A 22,310-nucleotide genomic window follows, 5' to 3' on the forward strand; every position below is an offset into this window, starting at 1 on the left:
CATAGGCATACTAGCCTGAGCCAGCAATGTTAAGCCAATATGAACTATGTGCCTGTGTTTTCTCTCCAACAAGCCATTTTGTTCAGAGGTATGAGAACAAGAGAGCCGATGATAAATCCCCAACTGAGAGAGTACCTTTTGAAAATAACGATATTCGCCACATCAATCTGTTTGAAGAACTTTTATTTGGCAACCAAACTGAACTTCAACAAATTTCTAGAGATGAAGAAACTTGTCCAATGCCTCAAACTTGCATTTGATAAGATACACCCAAGTGTATCGAGAATATGCATAAACAAATGAGACATAATAAAGATTGCCTTCAGATGTCATAGGAGCAAGACCCTATAGGTCAGAAACAATAAGTTCAAAATGAGCTGAATAAATAGTAGTAGAGGGAGAAAATGGAAGCTTATGAAATTGCCTGACATGCTAAACAAGCCGAATTCAACTTACAATTTTTTGACACAATATTGCACTTTTGAATAACTAGTGCTAGTTTTATTACAAGGGTGACTAAGACGTCTATGCCACAAATCAAAAATCGAACTACTAGAAATAGGAGACTTTGACTGAGCTGTATGAATAGTAGCTAAAAAAGAAGAAGTGTTGAAACTCTGAGTGTCTGATAGATCAAACTGGTACAACCTATCATGAATGCGACCTACTAACAAGATGGTCCCTGTCTTAATATCCTTCACAAAATAATGGAGAGGATGGAATTCAAAATAAACTTAATTATCATTAGTAAACTGTGCAACAAACATTAAGTTTTTGCAGATTCGTGTAACATGCAACTCATTTTTCAAATGAAAAACTCTGTTTGAACTGGCAAAGGAGGAGCCAATATGATCCACTAGTACAGACACACCATTTCCCATGAAAGCCTGTTGTTACCTGTATACTGTGCTGCCTCCCGCAAGTTATCCAAGTTGTTGGTAACATGGTTGGAAGCTCTCGAGTTCGGATACCAAACTTTTGTGCTCAGATAGCCTGTGGGAAACTGTCCTTTGGTGGAGACAGCATTTGCTTGCAAACCAAGACTTTGCACGGTGTTCCTTTGGGAACAACAATAAGAACTTCTACAATGAGAATCTCCACAAGATGAGTTTGAAGAATCTTGAAACTGATGACAGTGCACCTGCATTATCTGATTAGAAACACCTTCAAAAGACTTATCAAATCGATTATAACACTTCTGTACCGTGTGACCAATTCGACTATAAAGCTGGCATTGAGGTTTGTTATGTACAAACCTTTTCCCTCGGCCTCTGCCTCGAAATGTCCTAAAACCACCACCCTTGAAGGGTAGTCTAGAACCTCTGTCGAACTACCTAGCACCTCAATCATTAGTTTCACTGTACTTAGCAACATTAGCCTAAAAAGGCACATTCAAAACAAATTTTTGTTGTCGAGCTTCACAATCAGTAAGCATCTCAGCAAGAAGATCTAAAAGAACACTCATTACGGAAGTCACAACTCGGATTGACTTATATTCTACTGACAAACTAGCAAGAATGATGTTAATCTATTCCTGCTCAGAAATAGTATTACCTGCAGCCATTAAGGTATCACAAAAACCCTTAATTTTGGACAAGTACTCTTTAATGGTTAACCGCCCTTTCTTTTGAGAATACAAAGAATGCCTTAGAGTAGAAACAGTCATAGAGGATTTGGTAACAAACCGCCAGACAACTGTACTCCACACATCAAAACTCAATCGAGCACCAGTGAGATGCACCAATATATCATCAGAAATAATGGACAATAACCAAGAAGCTAACAACTTATCTTGTTGCTTATGAAACAAGAAATCAGGATTAGCAACAAGATTACCGTCTCTATCAAGAATAGACTGTAGAGAAACATTAATAGTTCCAAGAACAAACTCATGCAGCCTATACCCCTCAAGAATTAACAGAACCTATTGTTTCCATAAAAGAAAATTATGTTCACCGAGTTTCACAGTATCATGTTTAGGAAATTGATGAAGCTTTCTTAAGGAATCACACCCAGGATCGGGAGAATAACCAGCTGCAGGTGTAGTCGTGTTAATTGAATGATGATTTTCATCATCATTGACAAAAACTACTTCTGTCTCCATGGCAGAAACACAAACAAGAAAACATAAACAAGAAAACACAAAGAAGGCTAAAAAGAAAACTTAAGGCTCAGATACCATAATAGGAAACAAAGAATCAACTAAAATAAAACAAAAACTGATTCATTCATGTATTGTGCAGAGTACAAAACCATAGTATTTATAACACAACGTATTAACAGTTAACTAACTATAACTACCATAACTGCTAACTACTAACTACTAACTGCTAACTGTCACAATAGTTTTCATTCCTTAATAGTTTTCAACAAATTCTCAACACGATTAACCCTAATTAGAGAAAGCACTGGTTCAGAAGTAAACACCGGCAAATGACACAAGAACTAATGTTAAAAGGAATTCTTTTCAAAAAAAAAACAGTACCAAATTGAGATCACAAAGACAGACTAATGTCAAAGTGTACTACAACTCCTTTACCATGCCAGAGATATTACACACATGCAAGTTCCTCACAAAACTTTTGTGCCACCTCATCATCAACTTCCTAAGAAAATATAATGCCGATCCAGTTGTTTACAGTCACACCATTAACCATTTTATGCAACAAAATAATTAGAAAGAAGAAATAGCACAAGACTTCACATTCAACCATTCGAGATTGAACAAATAGACTTCATGCAGTTAGGATACCTATAACTCCATTTCTTTTCAAGTAGATAACCAAGTTATTTATCTATTCTACCTATACATTGGCTGTGTGTAAGACTAGTTTAATTAAAACCAAATACGCAGTGAGAATGAAAATTCAACAACTAAAATGTATTACATAACTTTGAAACAGTAAGAGACACCTTATTCTTCATATCCCATTGCCTAAACTTAGGTTGCCAATATTTATGTAAGCTGCACAGAGAACAAAAATTACCCACGGTGGAGGCAGAATACACGCTTCAACTGAAGCAAGATTCTTACTAATTTTAATTCCAAATTTCGTAGCATACAGACTAGAGGTGCTCATGGTAGGCGGCCACTCAAATATGGGAGGTTTGGGTAAAATATAGGCCGAAATATGGGCTTGGGTAAAAAATGAGGCTGTTTAGAAAGCGGGTGGGCCTCAGCACCACTTTTTGGCCGGCCCAACCCGAGCCGACCGATATAATAAATATATTTATTTTAAATTTTTTAAATTTTAAAATATTTTTAAAATACTTTTTATTATTTTTAATTTTAAAATATTTTAAAAATACTTTTTAAATTTTTTAATTTTAAAATATTTTAAAATACTTTTTAATTTTAAAATAAATTTTGGTATTTATTAAAAATGGGTAGGCAGGCCCGAGCTTATGATTTTTTCCTGGGCCGGGCCTAGGTAAAATTTTAGGCCCATATTTCGGGCTGGGCCAAGCCCGGGCCGGGAGCAACAAACCGTCAACTTAATTGACAATTGTCTAATAAAAAGTTCAAGCAAAAGATGATAGTAAGAGACAAATATGTTGTAGATTTTTAGATACAAAGGCAATCACAAGATGGATATTATATTAGTTCTCACTTGTTATTTAGCCCTAGAGTCAAAGGCAGTTTGACATGCACAATAATTATTATTTTTAAAAGGCAATTGTTCACATGAAAACCACAGACAAAAGAATAAAAAGGAGAAACTATTTAAGTAGTTTTGATGCAAATTATTGCAGACTAATATGCCATATTCACCCATCATACGAAAAAGGGAAAGAAAATAATGAGGCGAGATAAAGCAAAAGTGTTTAGAAACACAAAAGAAAAGGCAAAAATGTCAATATCGTCCTCTTTTTCCTTAGGACATTGCTGGCAGGTGACCTTCAGCAAAGTAGTAATTTGTTCTTCATTCAATCTTTTTGAGTACCTCTGACCCTTAACAATCTTGCATACCTACAAGAATCACAAGTCATTAGCATGCATATCCATATACTGATTAGCTCCTCAGTCTAAAGGAATTTACCTCCATTGGCAAATAATTTGGTCTTTGCTGGTTTCTGTTGCGCGGAAGCGTGTAAAAGAGTAAAATTATTGTACTAAAAAATCACACTAAGTTCAATTCCCAGGAAAGAGAGGTGGATCACGAGGATCACTTAAGTACCAGGTCTTTCCTAGCCAGAATATCCCTCTATCGTAATTTAATAGCACAATAAATCACTACAATCACACTCACAAAATATGCAAAATAAATAATAAAGAACACTAGAATTTTAACGAGGTTCAGCAAATTTTGCCTACATCCTCGGGCACTACCAAATATATCTCACTCCAAAATACAAGTGAAAATTTACAAATAAGGAGAGAGAACAATGCCTTAAGTAGAGAATGGCATATGTAGGATGTAGAAAATGAGAAATAGTTAGGCCTATTTATAGTTGAAGTTCAAGGATTAACTTGCAAAGTCCCTAAACAATTAGGGACCAAAATTGCAATTATTCCATTCCAAATTTCAACCCAAATTTCGGTGCCTTACATGCTTAGATTTTCGGTGCCAATTTTTTGACACCAACATCTTTGAAAAGTCAAAGATTGGATGCCAATAATCTCCACCTTGAAGATTTGATTAGGATAATCTTATTTTCACACAATTCTTTCTGTCTATGACAACAATACTTAATAGTGCATTCTTCAACTGTTAAACTTGCAAAATATTGATCAAGTTCAAACAATGTTCGAACTTGATTGTTGGTACCACCTTGGTTATCATATTTGTGGGATTATCTGTAGTCTTAATCTCCTGAAGACGAATTTCCCCTCATCAATAATTTCCCGCATAAAATGGAATCGCACGTCGATATGCTTTGTACATGCATGATAGACTTGATTCTTTGCTAAATGAATAGCACTTTGACTATCACAATACACGTTAATATGCTCCTGAACCAATCCTAAGGTTTTAACCATACCTTGTAACCAAATAGCTTCCTTTACAGCCTCTGTTACAGCCATGTATTCGGCTTTTGTGGTTGACAACGCAACTATAGACTGCAGTGTAGACTTCCAACTTATTGGTCCTCTAGCAAGTGTAAACACATAACCGGTGGTTGATCTTCGTTTGTCCAAATCACCAGTATAGTCAGAATCAATGTACCCAATAACATCTTTACCAAGTGTAGTATCCTGCTTGAACAGTAATCCAACACCCACGGTCTTTAGAATATACCGTAGAATCCATTTCACAGCTTGCCAATGTCCTTTTCCAAGATTAAGTATATACCTTCTCACTATACTAACTGCCTGTGAAATATCGGGTCTTGTACACACCATTGCATAAATCAAGCTACCCACTTCATTAGAATACGAAACTTGTAACATGTATTCTTGTTCCATATTCGTCGAAAGAGATAGTTGTGTAGAAAGCTTGAAATGAGAAGCCAACAAGATATTTACAGGTTTTGTCTACTCGTTCATGCCAAACTGTTGTAGTACTTTCTTCAAATACTGCTTCTGAGACAAACTAACTCTACCATGAGCTCTATCTCTACATATTTCCATGCCAAGAATCTTCTTAGCTTCACCTAGATATTTCATCTCAAACTCAAGATTGAGTTGAGTCTTCAATTTCTCAATCTCAAATTTGCTCTTAGATGCTATTAGCATATCATCAACATATAAAAGCAAGTATATGAAAGTTCCTACTTGTAGCTTCTGAAAATACACGCAATGATCAAATTTACTTCTTGTGTACCTTTGCCCTTTCATGAACTGATCAAATCGCTTGTACCACTGCCTCGGAGATTGTTTCAATCCATAAATTGACTTCGTCAGTTTGCAAACTCAATTTTCTTTATCAGCAACCTTGAATCCATCAGGCTGAGTCATATAGATTTCCTCTTCCAAATCACCGTGTAAAAAAGCCGTCTTCACATCAAGCTAAACTAGTTCAAGGTCATATTGCGCAACCAAGGCTAGCAAAATCCGAATAGATGAATGCTTCACAACTGGAGAAAACACTTCATTGTAGTCTATTCCTTCTTTCTGAGCGTAACCGTTTGCTACCAATCTAGCCTTGTATCGAATTTCATTTTTACTAGGAAATTCTTCCTTCTTTGCATATACCCATTTACATCCAATTGCCTTCTTTCCCTTGGGCAGTGTCACTAACTCCCAAGTCCTATTTTTATGAAGAGACTGCATTTATTCATTCATAGCTTGCTTCCACTTTACACCACCAGGGTTACTTATTGTTTCTGTGTAAGTAGAAGGAATATCATCATCTGTAATTGGAAGTGTATAGGCCACTATATCATCAAAGCGAGCAGGCTTACGAATCTCTCATCTTGGTTTCATATATGTAATTGAATCTTGTTGCTGTAGAAGTTCTTGGGTCGAAACTTCTTCATCATTTGTTCCTTCAATATTAGATGGATCATCATTAACCTTTTTAAGCTCCATCTGCTGCAAAGTGCCACTGGTTTTGTTATTCTTTTGTGAATCCTTGTTCTTCATCATGGTTGATTCATCAAAAGTCACATCTCTACTGAAAACAATCTTCCTTGTATCAGGACACCAGAGACAATATCCTTTTACTCAATCAGTTATACCCATGAATAATGTTTTCTTTGCTCTTGGGTCTAACTTAGATTCTTTTACATGATAATATGCAGTGGAACCAAAAACATGTAAAGAATCATAATCAGTAGCAGGTTTACCAGTCCACATCTCCATAGGAGTTTTTCCATTTATTGCAGCTGATGGCAACAGGTTAATTAGATGGCACGCATATGTAACTGCCTCAGCCCAAAATTCCTTGCCCAACCCAACATTGGACAACATACATCGAACTTTCTCCAGTATAGTCTGATTTATACGTTCTGCCGTCCATTCTGTTGTGGTGTATCCCGAACAGTGAAGTGTTGTATAATGCCCTCATCTTGACATACTAGTAGAAATGGATCATTTTTGTACTCAGAACCATTATCTGATCGAAGTCGTTTGACCTTTCGACCAGTCTGAATCTCCACCATCTTCTTCCATTTTAGAAATGCATTCAAAACTTCACTTTTTCTTTTCATTAGATACACCCATACTTTTCTTGAATAATCATCAACAAAAGTAACGAAATAGTGCATACCTCCCAAAGAAGCCACTTTGGTAGGTCCCCACACGTCACTGTGAACATAGTCCAGAATTCTTTTGGTAGGTCCCCAGAACACAATATTCACAGAATTCCAATTTGCAAGAATTTACACCTTTCAACAAGCCTTGCTTCACCAAAGTCTACAAAGCTTTTTCACCAGCATGTCCTAATCGCATATGCCATAACCTGGTAGCATCTGAATTTGCATCTTTCACAGAAACTGTTGAAGTGGATCCAATAACTGTACTTCCATTTAAATAGTACAAGTTATTTCTTCTAGTGCCTTTTATCACTGTCAATACCCCAGCTACTACCTTTAGTAATCCATCTCTCAAAGTGATTATGAGCCCTTTAGATTTTAGGGCCCCTAATGAGATGATATTTTTCTTCAAGCTAGGTACATAGCGAACATCTGTCAAGACTTGGATTGAGTCGTCGTGATTCTTCAATTTGATTGTACCTACTCCCATTGTCTTACAAGCACTGTCATTGCCCATAAAAACAACTCCACCTTCTAATTCTTCAATACTAGAAAACCAGTCCTTATTAGGACACATATGGTAAGTACATCCCAAATCCAAGATCCACTCATCCGTATGACATGTCATTGCCATGCCAACCAAGCTAAAGTCTGACTCCTCATCATGCTCCGCTACACATGCATCAGAAATAGCCTTGCCCTTTTGTAACTTAGGACAATCTTTTTCCAATGCCCTTTCTCACGACAAAAAGCACATTCATCTTTGGCGGGTCTCCTTTTAGACTTACCCCTTTTACCAGTTTTGTTGTCGTGTGAACGACCTCTTACTGTTAAAACTTCTGCAGTTGTATCTCTGTGATCTCTTTTATCTTTCTTTCAAGTCTCAGATCTATACAACGCACTGCAGACTGCATCAAATATGATTGTATCTTTCCCATGAAGCAATGTGGTGGTAAGATGATAATATTCATCAGGAAGAGAATTCAACAACAATAATGCCTTGTCTTCATCTTCAAATTTCTCATCCAAAATTAGCAAGTCTGCTAAAATTTTATTGAATGAGTTCACATGGTCATTTATCGACATACCGGGTGCATACGTGAATCGAAAAAGTTTCTTTTTCATGTAAAGCCTATTTTCAATACTTTTCATTAGAAACTTTTCTTCTAGTGTATCCCACAACTTCTTCGCTGATGTCTCCCTCATGACAGAGTACTTCTGCTCTTTGGCCAAACATAGGCGGATTGTACCACACGCCTGTCTATTGATCTTGGCTCACTCCTTGTCATCCATCTTGTCAGGTTTTTCTTCAAGGGCTATATCCAAATCTTGCTGACATAAGACATCCAGGATCTCACATTGTCACATACCAAAATTATTGGTACCATCAAATTTCTCTACTTCAAATTTTGCATTGGTCACGGTAGTCTTTGTTGATAACGATGCCTCTGCCATTTTTCTCCTCAATCCCAACTACTGTATACGTGAACAGTACCGTCTACGTAAATAGTACCGTGGATAAACAATAGCGTATATGTAAATAGTATTGTAAACGGTCGCATTTCCCAAGTATGAATCTAGCTCTGATACCAATTATTACGCGGAAGCGTGTAAAAGAGTAAAATTATTGTACTAAAAAATCACACTAAGTTCAATTCCCAGGAAAGAGAGGTAGATCACGAGGATCACTTAAGTACCAGGTCTTTCCTAGCCAGAATATCCCTCTATCGTAATTTAATAGCACAATAAATCACTACAATCACACTTACAAAATATGCAAAATAAACAATAAACAAAATATGCAAAACTTGATTCAATTCGAATAATTAGAATAATAGGTTGGTGTAAATACCCTTTTAATTCCCGTCAACTTTGAAAATGAGTAATTTGGTTAGATTTAAGAAAGAAATTTAAGAAATTCAAACCTTCACGCGATCAGAATCAGATAGTGGTGTAGAAACATCACCATTTAGAAATTGTGTTACAAAATCTATAACGGGTAAAGGCTCAATGAAAACAGTAGAAGACATATCTGTCCAGCAGATATTGTCACCATAAGACCAGGTTAGATTAAGGCATAAAGATCAAATACAGGTGCAATGACATGTGAATAAACCACCCAGGCATGCAATACAGATCAAATGAAAATGGTAGTCTAATAACAACAATACTGATATTCAGTGACAGTCCCATCTATGTAGGACGAATGCTTTGGTAAAAACCACACCAGCTTTCAAATCCCTCACCCAAAGGATGCTTTCCCATTAGCTCAGGTGAGTAGAATGAACGGCCAACACGTCTGTAACTGTACCCTCACATGCATGTATCAAAATTTGAAAGCCGGAAGCAGCATGGTAAACAGATGAAAAAATAATAATAACAAAAAAGCAGTACCTAGAAGTAGGTAACTGACGAAGAACAACGTTAAGAAACTGAAGAGCTTCCTGAGGTGCATCAGCTTGTTTCCCTTGCAAAAAGAGTCCAAGATGGTGCAGATCAGCACGTGTAGCCAATTTAATCACAACTTTAAAATCCCTGTAAATTTTTGGATAAACTATTTTCTAGCTTTTCTTTCTACATATCTAAAACTGAAATTTAGTATTTCTACTTTTCATATTTCAAAATTTAAGTCAAATTGTTAATATTACTTCTTTTTTTTTTAAATGCTCACTTGATAGCCATGTAACTAAAGAAAAGACTTTATAATTAACCAGATTTAACAAAATAATTTTGAATAGTATTAACAATTGAACTTAAAATTCGAAAAGTCAAAGGACTAAATTTCTAGAAATAAAAGTGTAGGGACTAAATTTCAAATTTACAAAAAATTTAGGATCTATGAAACATTTTAACCTTTGTAGACTACATCCTATACAAATGACACTAAAAATATCTTGGACATATATAATACCTATGTTGACAAATAAATTAATCTATCCTTATAGATACTCCTATATCGACACTAATAGGATGTGTTGGTATAGGCTCATCATATATTGATGAATAAGTAATTCGTTAGTATAGACCTACTTATACTTACAGAATTAGGGCGTCAATAAAAGTAAGCATTGGTATACGGAAAATTATTTGTAGTGTATTCATCTTTAATTACGCTTTCATTGTAATTTATTTTCATTATCTTTCGAAATAATAAATAGGGCTTAGGGTTATAATTTAGTGGTCAATTTGAGATTTAAGGATTATGGTTTTAGATTTGGGGCAAGAGGTTTTAGGTTCAAGGTTCGGGTGTAGAGTTCAAGTTTAAGATTTAGGGTTTGAGTTTAGGGTGTAAGGTTTGTAACAACCCGATTTTGACCCTAGTCGGAATAGTGGTTTTGGGACCACGAATCTGGGTTAGAAAAATATTTTAAAATTATTTTCTGTGTTTATTATGTATGAATTTACTTGTGTGAAAATTTCGTGCTTTAATTTTGTCGTTTGAGTGTCCGATTAAATAAAAGGATTAAATTGCGTAAAATAAAAATTTAGTGGTTATTTCAAAAAGGGCCGAATAGTGGTTGTTCTTTAATTATGGGGGTTTTATGTTGCAATTTGACCATTGAAAGGATAGTGGACGGCATTATGTTTAAAATATATAGTTTTTATATTATTTATAAAGGTTATAATAATTTATATATTATAATGTTATTATAATAAAACAAACATAAGAAAGTGGCCATATTCATTATCTTTGTGCGAATGAAAAGAGAAAGAAAATAAGAAAACCAAGCTAGGTATTCGCCCTTGCTCAAGCAAATTAAGGTATGTTTGGTTTGGTTTTGATGATTTTTATGTTTTTGAGATCGTTGTTTCGAATACTACTCGACCCATGCTTAAATTTTTGAATTTGATGATGATTTTGTGTTTTGCCATTGTTGAAAGCTTGTAAATTTGTTGTTTAATGATAGAAAATAAAATATATGAAATGGATATATATATGTTGAAATTGAATTTTTGATGATTTTGAGTAATTAGGGCTAAATTGAAAAAATAATAAATTGAGGGACTAAAATGTGAAATAAATGACATGCAAGGATTTATATGAGCTTAGTGCATATTCGACCAAGCTATTGTGCAAGGAAAGTTTGTTTATTTTGTATTTTTGTGAAATAGAGACTAATTTGTGAAAAATGTGAAATGTTAGGGGCAAAAGTGTAATTTGCCTATTTATGTGTTTTTGGATTTAATTAAATGAATATGTTGTTAAATTAGTTAAATTTGAACTTATTTAGATCAAGAACAGAAGAAAACGGAATTAGATCAGGGAAAGTCAAAAGTAGTCGACTATGTCCGTCGATATCCGAGGTAAGTCTATTAGCAATTTAAAAGTTAATAAATCAATATTTATACATGTATATCGATTGTATACTTGATGAGCTGTAATTAAATGTTTATAATTTGAAGTATCAGTATAAATTTTATATAAGTATTTGATAGTTTCGAATATACAAGTATAATCTTGTATAAGTTCATGAGTTAAATTATAGGTTTTAATTTTATATAAGTAAAGGTGAGATTAGGATAGGCATGTATGTATATGAAAATCTATTGTAATGAAATTAGGTAAGAAATTATACTTGTATATGATAGATTCAAAATATATGTAATAGCATGAATAAACCTTGAATTTAGATAAAGGTATGAATATGTATATATATATATATATATATATATATATATATATATATATTTATAATTATATACATAATGATCGAATATATATACATACGTATATATATATAGTTTTTGAATTTAGTGGAAGTATGAATGTTGTATATGTATAAATTCTTGGTTTTAATCCAAGGTAAGTATGATATACACATATATATGTATATTAGGTCCGAATATATGTATATAAATATATATATGTATAAACTCTTAGATTTGATTAAGATATGTAACTTATATTTGTATATGTGAGTTGGTAATTATATATATATATATTATATTTGAATGATCGGTATACATACACGTATATGATTTTATAGTGAACTTAGGTATGACAATTATACAAGGTTACATGAGGTTCGACTATGCTAATATACAAGTATATATTCATGTAAAGTTCTTGAATAGCATTGAAAGTATGAAATTATTAGTTGGATTATTAAAAGATAATCGAATATATGATATTAGTAGTAGATTAATGCATTAAGTTATATATATATATATAGGTTTGGATGTATAATTAAATTATTGAGCTGGAATTGATGTTTGAACTTTATACATCTATGTTATTTAAAGATATAGTTTATAAATTATTGAGCTGAATTTTATGTGGATTCTATATACAAATATGAGATACAACTTCTGTGAATTGAGATTTTTTTTAAAGCTTAGTACCAATCAGATTAATTGCCGGTGAAATGTTTCGGACTTTACGTCTAGCAGGCTAAGTGTCGGTGATTCGAATCAGGCTATAAGCCTAGCAGGCTAAGTGCCGGTGATTCGAATCAAGCTATAAGCCTAGCAGGCTAAGTGCCGGTGAACTGAATCAGGCTCTAAGCCTAGCAGGTTAAGTGCCGGTGAACTGAATCAGTCTATAAGCCTAGCAGGTGAAGTGCCAGTGAATCTGTTTAAATTAAGTGATTATATGCATTGGGTATCTATATATATACGATTTTGGTTATATGTAATGGATAAATATATGAACATTTGTTTCAATGTATTTGATGAGCATATAAACGTTCGGATCTTTGTGATTAGTGAGTATGTACATATATTGGTTGTCATGAAATTGTTGGATAAATATATATATACATTCGGCCAAATGTTAAACTTATGTGTATTTGGTTAAATATGGATTTAATGTATAGTACATGTTTGATAAATGTATTTTTGGATTATAGAAATGTATATGAATATTGAAAACATGATTTGATTTTGTTGTAACTAATTAAATGTTGTTAAGTTATCTATTTGCTTATGACTTACTAAGCTGTAATAGCTTACTCTGTGTGTTTTTCTTATGTTTTTAGAGTTCTAAAGACTTGCTCAGGTTGGAAGACGTTGGAGTCGTGATCACACTATCCGGTTATGGCTTCGGTAAATTAAAGCTTTGAGTTTTTGGTTATGTGGCATGTATAGGCTAGTTTTAATTTAGTTTATATATATATATATATATATATATATATATATATTTAGCCATACGAAAATGGCTTGATCTAATGCTAATGATCCAAGGTTTAAGTAATTTTGGTCATAGTAAAGGCGTGGGGTATGCTTGGTATATGAATTTGATAAGACGTAATGATATATATATATGTGTGTGTGTGTGTCTTTGATAAGTTATTTGATAATTCAGTATGTAAAGGACTAATGATTTTAATGCTTGAATTACAAAATTTGTTATATGTATACATAGTGGTATGATCGATTATGGTAATTGACTTATTATTGTAAGTATGAAATATTTGCATTGAGTGTAAATTGTATGGCTAGTTTGCTAGCCAAATAGAAGATAAGATGAATGGCAAAGCATACACATGTTTTGTACTCAAATAGAAAGTTAGGCATGTATGACTTATTAGTTGAGTTAAAAAAAAAAGTGGTGCATAGTTGATAAGGTTAAATGCATTAGTGGCTAAGATGTTTATATGCTAAACTTGACTATTTGGTGAAATTGATTATGTTGCATTTTCTAATGGACAATAAGCCGAGCGATATGGATTGTTTGGTTTTATGCACATGAATAGAAGTATGAATTGATATATTTGATATTCAGCTTAAGAAGTAAAATATGCTTGGATGTCTTAATGTATGTGCATGGAATTTGTAATGTGATGAGTCATCTTATAATTTGATTTTGAATGATATGAGTAAGAGGTATATATGTTTCGAATGATGGGATTTTAAAGCATGTGTAATATGACTATTTTGAGCCGTGTTTTATATGGTAATGCCTTGTAACCTTATTCCGGCAACGGATACAGGTTATGGGTGTTACATTTTATTGGTATCAGAGCTGTAGTTTAGTCGGTTCTAGGACTACCATAGCGTATGTGTGTTTAGCTATACATGCCACATTTAACCTGCGATAGTGTGATATTTCCCGACTCTGACGAAAATTATTTTGATGGGACAGATATACTTTCCAACCGAGCTAATTCCGGTAGTACATAAGTTATTACTCAAATGTTTGAGTGAAAATATATACATGTGATGAGTTGACACTCGTAAAGGTATAGGTTAAAGTATATGACATTTGATTATTGATAAATGTTATGATTATATGAGCATATGAGTTATGACATTTGAGTTATGATGCTGTATGAAAATTTCAACTGTGAATTAGTGATTTGAGTTGGCATATGAATTATGTGTTAAGAACAAAAGTGATTAAAAGAAAATATTTATTAAATGTTTTGAGAATGTGAAATTAGAATTGAACTGGTTCTTTGTGAAAGTATGTGTTATACACATTGATGTGCAAGTTAAATTTGAGGTTTTACTACCTCACCCCCTTATTAGTGAAAGGTTATAATGGAATCTGTAAGATTTGGGTTGAATAAACTCATGAGTGTAGAGTTACAGAAGTCTGTGTTCGAAAGATTAATAATGTGGTCAGAAAAGTGAATGAATCAGCAAATGAAGGCAGTATTAAAATAGATATTGGATAGTTTTGAAGACTATTCAGATTATGCAAAGTCACTGTTACAGAAGAAGTTAACTTCGATTAAATGATCTATTCTGGTATGTTATCTAAATAAAGTATCAACTAAAAGCTTTTCTGAATTGATTTCTATTAATGAAGAGATAATGTGATAATTTCTGATGACAGAATTAGACAGTTGAATAGTGTTTGAATTGTATTGATGGCTGAATGCAGTAGTGATAGTCGGACAGTTATTATGACTTCTTCTGGGTATTCTATGTGTATAATTATCCTCAAAAGTATAGGTAATGGTTTAATTACGGAAGGAATTCTTATTGTATGAGAACATTACCTAAATATACTAATAGACGAAAGCATCGTTGGTTTGTTTGGGTTATGTTCGACATTGTTCTGTCTTTCTATGGTATATTATTCCCTGTGTCAATATGTAAGTTGACGGTAAAATCTGTATAATATTAATATTTTATTTCTACTGGTTATTGTTCTGTTGAATACACGTGAAGATTATATTACTTCTGATACTGTGGATTTCAGTATTTATGAGTGACATTGTTCTTTCTAGACATTTTCTGGGATATCATCAGAATTGATATTATTCTATATAGATTGTGGTCCACAGATATTCTGTGTAGCTTCAGATGTTGAAATTTCGTTATCCCGATTTTCTTATGATTTTATATGATTATCTGTAAGAGATCTCTATCTGACAGAGATGACAATATCTATTATAATTATAATTGTTGTTCTAAATTTGGAAATACTTCAGTACCGTTATCAGAGTTATATAAAAGTTGTATTTCTGCATTGGTTGTTGTTTAAACCATATTTGATTTTCTTCTGTGTTCAAATGCTTCATTAACAACTAGGATAATATTTGTTTATAGAGTTGAGATATCGTTCTTATTAAGATTCAATGATTTTTATTTGATTAAGATGACTTCAGCATAATTTAGAGCTTCGATGATTAATATATGAGACCGCTTTACTATAAATTTTTTTTTTTAGTTTTCGTGAAAGATTCGACATCGGTAAAAGTGAAAATGATAGAAGCTCAAGAATCCAATCTGTATAATGATATGTTTGAAGTTATCCTTCTAACAAGAAGAAAAGATTTCTTTGAAAAGATTGATTCAGTGGTTTAGTCTGAATTGGATTAATTGATTGAAAAGATGATTAGGTTATATGTGTTTGAATTTATTCACTAGACCGGAGATAAACTCTGAAAGTACATGTGTGATTTGAGGGATAGTTTGGAAGAAGAAATTGTGTTCCTAAAGATTTGATAGAAAACTATATCTATTAGGAACATTCTATCTGAGAAATGTTATGGTAAATTAAAGATAACTCGATTGTTAAAGTTTTCTTTTGCACGAAGACAATATCAACCGAAATGTCAGATCTAATTTAGTCTGAGTTGAATAAAGAGTTTATGATTTTTAGTCATACGTTAATGAATGGTTTGAAGTGTGTTCTAATGAAAGAGTGTGCAGTAATATCTTGTGACTCTATACAGTTAAAGCTACCTGAAAAGAGTTATGTGACATATTCGATGATTATAAGTTTTTAAATGTTTAATATCAGGGAAAGATCCGAATTTGGGAATAATAAAAAAATGGCCTGAACTTTTAAAAGACCTTGAGTTAATATTTGATATTGCAGAGTGAGATCTGAACTTGGCACAGCAAAGATAGTTCAAATCGTCGAAAACTTTTGAGTTTATAAGTTATAAGGGATTCAACATAAATGGATTTCTGATTCAGAATTTCAGATCAATGATTGGTTATTGTTTCGAAATAAAGTTTGTATACTGAGAAGTTCTGAGATTGTAAAACAACTGCTACAGGTAATCTCGCAGTGGTAATTTATCTGTTCGTTTGGGGCTGTTTCCGTATGAGTTGATATCTGAGTAGTAATGAAAAAGAATTTTGATGAACTTTGCATCGGGATTATTCTTATTATTGAAAATGATAGAGTGATCTGAATTATTATTAACTGCTTGAAGAAATCTCTCTGTACATATGGATTTTCCCTTTTGATAAAATAGTTGACTGATCCGCTCTTATGTTAATAAGTCTGCACCTGGTGCCAGTTAGCATTGTTTCGGGTTAAGATCTGAAATTCATATTATGATTCAGAGAGAAATTACAATAATCTGTGAGTATAAGATTGAATTGAAATCGAGAAACGCAATTCAAATTCTCGAAATATTTATTTAACATTGTGTTAAAGAGTTTGAAAGCAGTAAAGAAAGACTATTGCTGATTGATAAGCTATCATGTGATGATATTAACGACATTATATGAGGTATTGTATGGTTGCAATTACCGAACTCCATTATTTCGAGACCGAACTTTGTGAGAAGATGATACGTGGAATTAATTTGATGAGAGGAATTGAGTTAAAAAAAAGTAATTCAATACAGTTACAAGCAGTTTCTGCTTGATAAGATGTATAACAGAGGACAAATCAGAATCTTAATTGTGAGATTAAAGAGATTTGAAATTCGAAGCTATGTGAAACTCTAAAATGTACTGTGTGGAAGAAAATCCTTAATCTACATTCCGGTAAGATTTTCAGGGACGAAAATTCCTAAGGGGGGAGAGTTGTAACAACCCGATTTTGACCCTAGTCGGAATAGTGGTTTTGGGACCACGAATCTGGGTTAGAAAAATATTTTAAAATTATTTTCTGTGTTTATTATGTATGAATTTACTTGTGTGAAAATTTTGTACTTTAATTTTGTTGTTTGAGTGTCCGATTAAATAAAAGGATTAAATTGCGTAAAATAAAAATTTAGTGGTTATTTCAAAAAGGGCCGAATAGTGGTTGTTCTTTAATTATGGGGGTTTTATGTTGCAATTTGACCATTGAAAGGATAGTGGACGGCATTATGTTTAAAATATATAGTTTTTATATTATTTATAAAGGTTATAATAATTTATATATTATAATGTTATTATAATAAAACAAAACATAAGAAAGTGGCCATATTCATTATCTTTGTGCCGAATGAAAAGAGAAAGAAAATAAGAAAACCAAGCTAGGTATTCGGCCCTTGCTCAAGCAAATTAAGGTATGTTTCGGTTTCGGTTTTTGATGATTTTTATGTTTTTGAGATCGTTGTTTCGAATACTACTCGACCCATGCTTAAATTTTTGAATTTGATGATGATTTTGTGTTTTGCCATTGTTGAAAGCTTGTAATTTTGTTGTTTAATGATAGAAAATAAAATATATGAAATGGATATATATATATATATGTTGAAATTGAATTTTTGATGATTTTGAGTAATTAAGGCTAAATTGAAAAAATAATAAATTGAGGGACTAAAATGTGAAATAAATGACATGCAAGGATTTATATGAGCTTAGTGCATATTCGGCCAAGCTATTGTGCAAGGAAAGTTTGTTTATTTTGTATTTTTGTGAAATAGAGACTAATTTGTGAAAAATGTGAAATGTTAGGGGCAAAAGTGTAATTTGCCTATTTATGTGTTTTTGGATTTAATTAAATGAATATGTTGTTAAATTAGTTAAATTTGAACTTATTTAGATCAAGAAACGTAAGAAAACGGAATTAGATCAGAAAAGTCAAAAGTAGTCGACTATGTAAAATCGATATCCGAGGTAAGTCTATTAGCAATTTAAAAGTTAATAAATCAATATTTATACATGTATATCGATTGTATACTTGATGAGTTGTAATTAAATGTTTATAATTTGAAGTATCAATTATAAATTTTATATAAGTATTTGATAGTTTGAATATACAAGTATAATCTTGTATAAGTTCATGAGTTAAATTATAGGTTTTAATTTTATATAAGTAAAGGTGAGATTAGGATAGGCATGTATGTATATGAAAATCTATTGTAATGAAATTAGGTAAGAAATTATACTTGTATATGATAGATTCAAAAATATATGTAATAGCATGAATAAACCTTGAATTTAGATAAAGGTATGAATATGTATATATATATATATATATATATATATATATATATATATTTATAATTATATACATAATGATCGAATATATATACATACGTATATATATATAGTTTTTGAATTTAGTGGAAGTATGAATGTTGTATATGTATAAATTCTTGGTTTTAATCCAAGGTAAGTATGATATACACATATATATGTATATTAGGTCCGAATATATGTATATAAATATATATATGTATAAACTCTTAGATTTGATTAAGATATGTAACTTATATTTGTATATGTGAGTTGGTAATTATATATATATTATATTTGAATGATCGTATACATACACGTATATGATTTTATAGTGAATTTAGGTATGACAATTATACAAGGTTACATGAGGTTCGACTATGCTAATATACAAGTATATATTCATGTAAAGTTCTTGAATAGCATTGAAAGTATGAAATTATTAGTTGGATTATTAAAAGATAATCGAATATATGATATTAGTAGTAGATTAATGCATTAAGTTATATATATATATATATATAGGTTTGGATGTATAATTAAATTATTGAGCTGGAATTGATGTTTGAACTTTATACATCTATGTTATTTAAAGATATAGTTTATAAATTATTGAGCTGAATTTTATGTGGATTCTATATACAAATATGAGATACAACTTCTGTGAATTGAGATTTTTTTTAAAGCTTAGTACCAAACAGATTAATTGCCGGTGAAATGTTTCGGACTTTACGTCTAGCAGGCTAAGTGTCGGTGATCCGAATCAGGCTATAAGCCTAGCAGGCTAAGTGCCGGTGATTCGAATCAGGCTATAAGCCTAGCAGGCTAAGTGCCGGTGAACTGAATCAGGCTATAAGCCTAGCAGGCTAAGTGCCGGTGAACTGAATCAGGCTATAAGCCTAGCAGGTGAAGTGCCAGTGAATCTGTTTAAATTAAGTGATTATATGCATTGGGTATCTATATATATACGATTTTGGTTATATGTAATGGATAAATATATGAACATTTGTTTCAATGTATTTGATGAGCATATAAACGTTCAGATCTTTGTGATTAGTGAGTATGTACATATATTGGTTGTCATGAAATTGTTGGATAAATATATATATACATTCGCCAAATGTTAAACTTATGTGTATTTGGTTAAATATGGATTTAATGTATAGTACATGTTTGATAAATGTATTTTTGGATTATAGAAATGTATATGAATATTGAAAACATGATTTGATTTTGTTGTAACTAATTAAATGTTGTTAAGTTATCTATTTGCTTATGACTTACTAAGTTGTAATAGCTTACTCTGTGTGTTTTTCTTATGTTTTTAGAGTTCTAAAGACTTGCTCAGGTTGGAAGACGTTGGAGTCGTGATCACACTATCCGGTTATGGCTTCGGTAAATTAAAGCTTTGTGTTTTTGGTTATGTGGCATGTATAGGCTAGTTTTAATTTAGTTTATATATATATATATATATATTTAGCCATACGAAAATGGCTTGATCTAATGCTAATGATCCAAGGTTTAAGTAATTTTGGTCATAGTAAAGGCGTGGGGTATGCTTGGTATATGAATTTGATAAGACGTAATGATATATATATATGTGTGTGTGTGTGTCTTTGATAAGTTATTTGATAATTCGGTATGTAAAGGACTAATGATTTTAATGCTTGAATTACAAAATTTGTTATATGTATACATAGTGGTATGATCGATTATGGTAATTGACTTATTATTGTAAGTATGAAATATTTGCATTGAGTGTAAATTGTATGGCTAGTTTGCTAGCCAAATAGAAGATAAGATGAATGGCAAAGCATACACATGTTTTGTACTCAAATAGAAAGTTAAGCATGTATGACTTATTAGTTGAGTTTAAAAAAAAAAGTGGTGCATAGTTGATAAGGTTAAATGCATTAGTGGCTAAGATGTTTATATGCTAAACTTGACTATTTGGTGAAATTGATTATGTTGCATTTTCTAATGGACAATAAGCCGAGCGATATGGATTGTTTGGTTTTATGCACATGAATAGAAGTATGAATTGATATATTTGATATTCAGCTTAAGAAGTAAAATATGCTTGGATGTCTTAATGTATGTGCATGGAATTTGTAACGTGATGAGTCATCTTATAATTTGATTTTGAATGATATGAGTAAGAGGTATATATGTTTCGAATGATGGGATTTCAAAGAATGTGTAAATGACTATTTTGAGCCGTGTTTTATATGGTAATGCCTTGTAACCTTATTCCGGCAACGGATACAGGTTATGGGTGTTACAAGGTTCGAGTGTCGGGTTTTGATGTGTTTAGGTTTTTGAGGTTTCATTTTTTGGGTATCAATTTTTGAGATTTAAGGCCTTAGGGTTTTAGGCTTGTGATTTACAATTTGGGGATTGAGTTATGGGCTTTGGGTTTAGGAGCTAAGGATTAGAGTTCAGGGGTCACGTCACACATATGAAGGGTTAGGGAAGAGGGGCCAGGATTTAAGATTTAGGGTTTAGGGTTAGGAGTTTGTGATAGATATATTATTTAGAGTGATGTTTAGAGGTTTTGTATTATGAGCTTAAGGTTTTGAGTTTGAGGTTTTGAGTTTCGAGTACGAGGTTTCGAGTTTAGGATTTTGTTACATCTATAACGGAAAACGGTTGTAAGATTGATTTGTTATTTTTAAAAGTTGAGTGACTGAATTGGTATACTTTTCCCTTAATATTAAAACCATTCATTTTTTATTTATCAGTTCCCCTCAACCTATTAGTTTACTTCTAGCAAAAAAAAAAAAAGAAAAAACTTTTCACCCTCTCATCCACCATAGTTGACAACCTATCACCACCATTTCCATCACTACCATACAAATCGATATTTCTCATCTTAAAACTCTTTTTATTCAAACCCCAACATCTACTCTCTTTTTTCTTTTTTTCTGAAAAGTAAAATATTTCTCATAAATCCTACTCATATCTGAACTGAAAATCTATGGATCAATTTGTGTTTATTTGCTTTGCTTTTTTTCATGGATGTGCTCATTAACTTCTTCATGGTCTGATCTTTTTATCCATTTTTATTTTTATTAATAATTTTTTTGAAAAAGTTTGTTTAACATTATTTTGAAATTTCAAATAAATTTAAGTTTACTTGATATATGCATGTTAAAAAAGTTTTTTTCTTTTGAAAACAAAACCCATAAAATACTTTTTAATTTAAAATGTCACAGAAATATTCACTTGATTTTTAAATTTTTTAGCATTTTCTAAAGTGGAGTTTTTAAAATAAAATTTTAAATAATTTAAATAAACCATGGAGATTAATTTCCATGTTACTTTTTAAAATAGAAATCCATAAAGTCCTTAATTTTTTTATAACAAGAAGAACAATATCAATTACAATTATTAGTAGAAACCGAAGTGAGTAACCGAACACATCTATAATCAATTAAGCCGAATCTGGCCATCAACTGAGGGAGGAGCCACATGAAAGACTTACTCGCCAAAAGGATAATCTTTCATCAAATTAGTTAAGGTATCAGCTGCAAATTCACCTCTCTAAGTATTTGCTTTATGATCACTCACCACTCTCGCTTAAACAGTTC

At 32.0% G+C, this 22,310-nt stretch overlaps 1 long non-coding RNA gene across 2 annotated transcripts; it reads left to right on the forward strand.

Moving 5' to 3' along the window:
* Nucleotides 1-10,838: 10,838 nt before the first annotated feature.
* Nucleotides 10,839-20,441, forward strand: LOC105780076 (uncharacterized). 2 transcript variants are annotated; one of them, XR_008195388.1, is made up of 3 exons: nt 10,839-10,899; nt 11,370-11,442; nt 13,116-13,260. It is a non-coding gene; the product is annotated as an uncharacterized LOC105780076 (long non-coding RNA). The 2 variants fall into 2 exon arrangements; XR_008195387.1 differs by lacking the exon at nt 13,116-13,260 and adding an exon at nt 20,049-20,441 and having other exon boundaries at nt 10,851-10,899.
* Nucleotides 20,442-22,310: the final 1,869 nt, after the last annotated feature.

The sequence above is a fragment of the Gossypium raimondii genome, chromosome 4 (genome assembly GCF_025698545.1).
Source record: "Gossypium raimondii isolate GPD5lz chromosome 4, ASM2569854v1, whole genome shotgun sequence".
NCBI lineage: Eukaryota > Viridiplantae > Streptophyta > Magnoliopsida > Malvales > Malvaceae > Gossypium > Gossypium raimondii.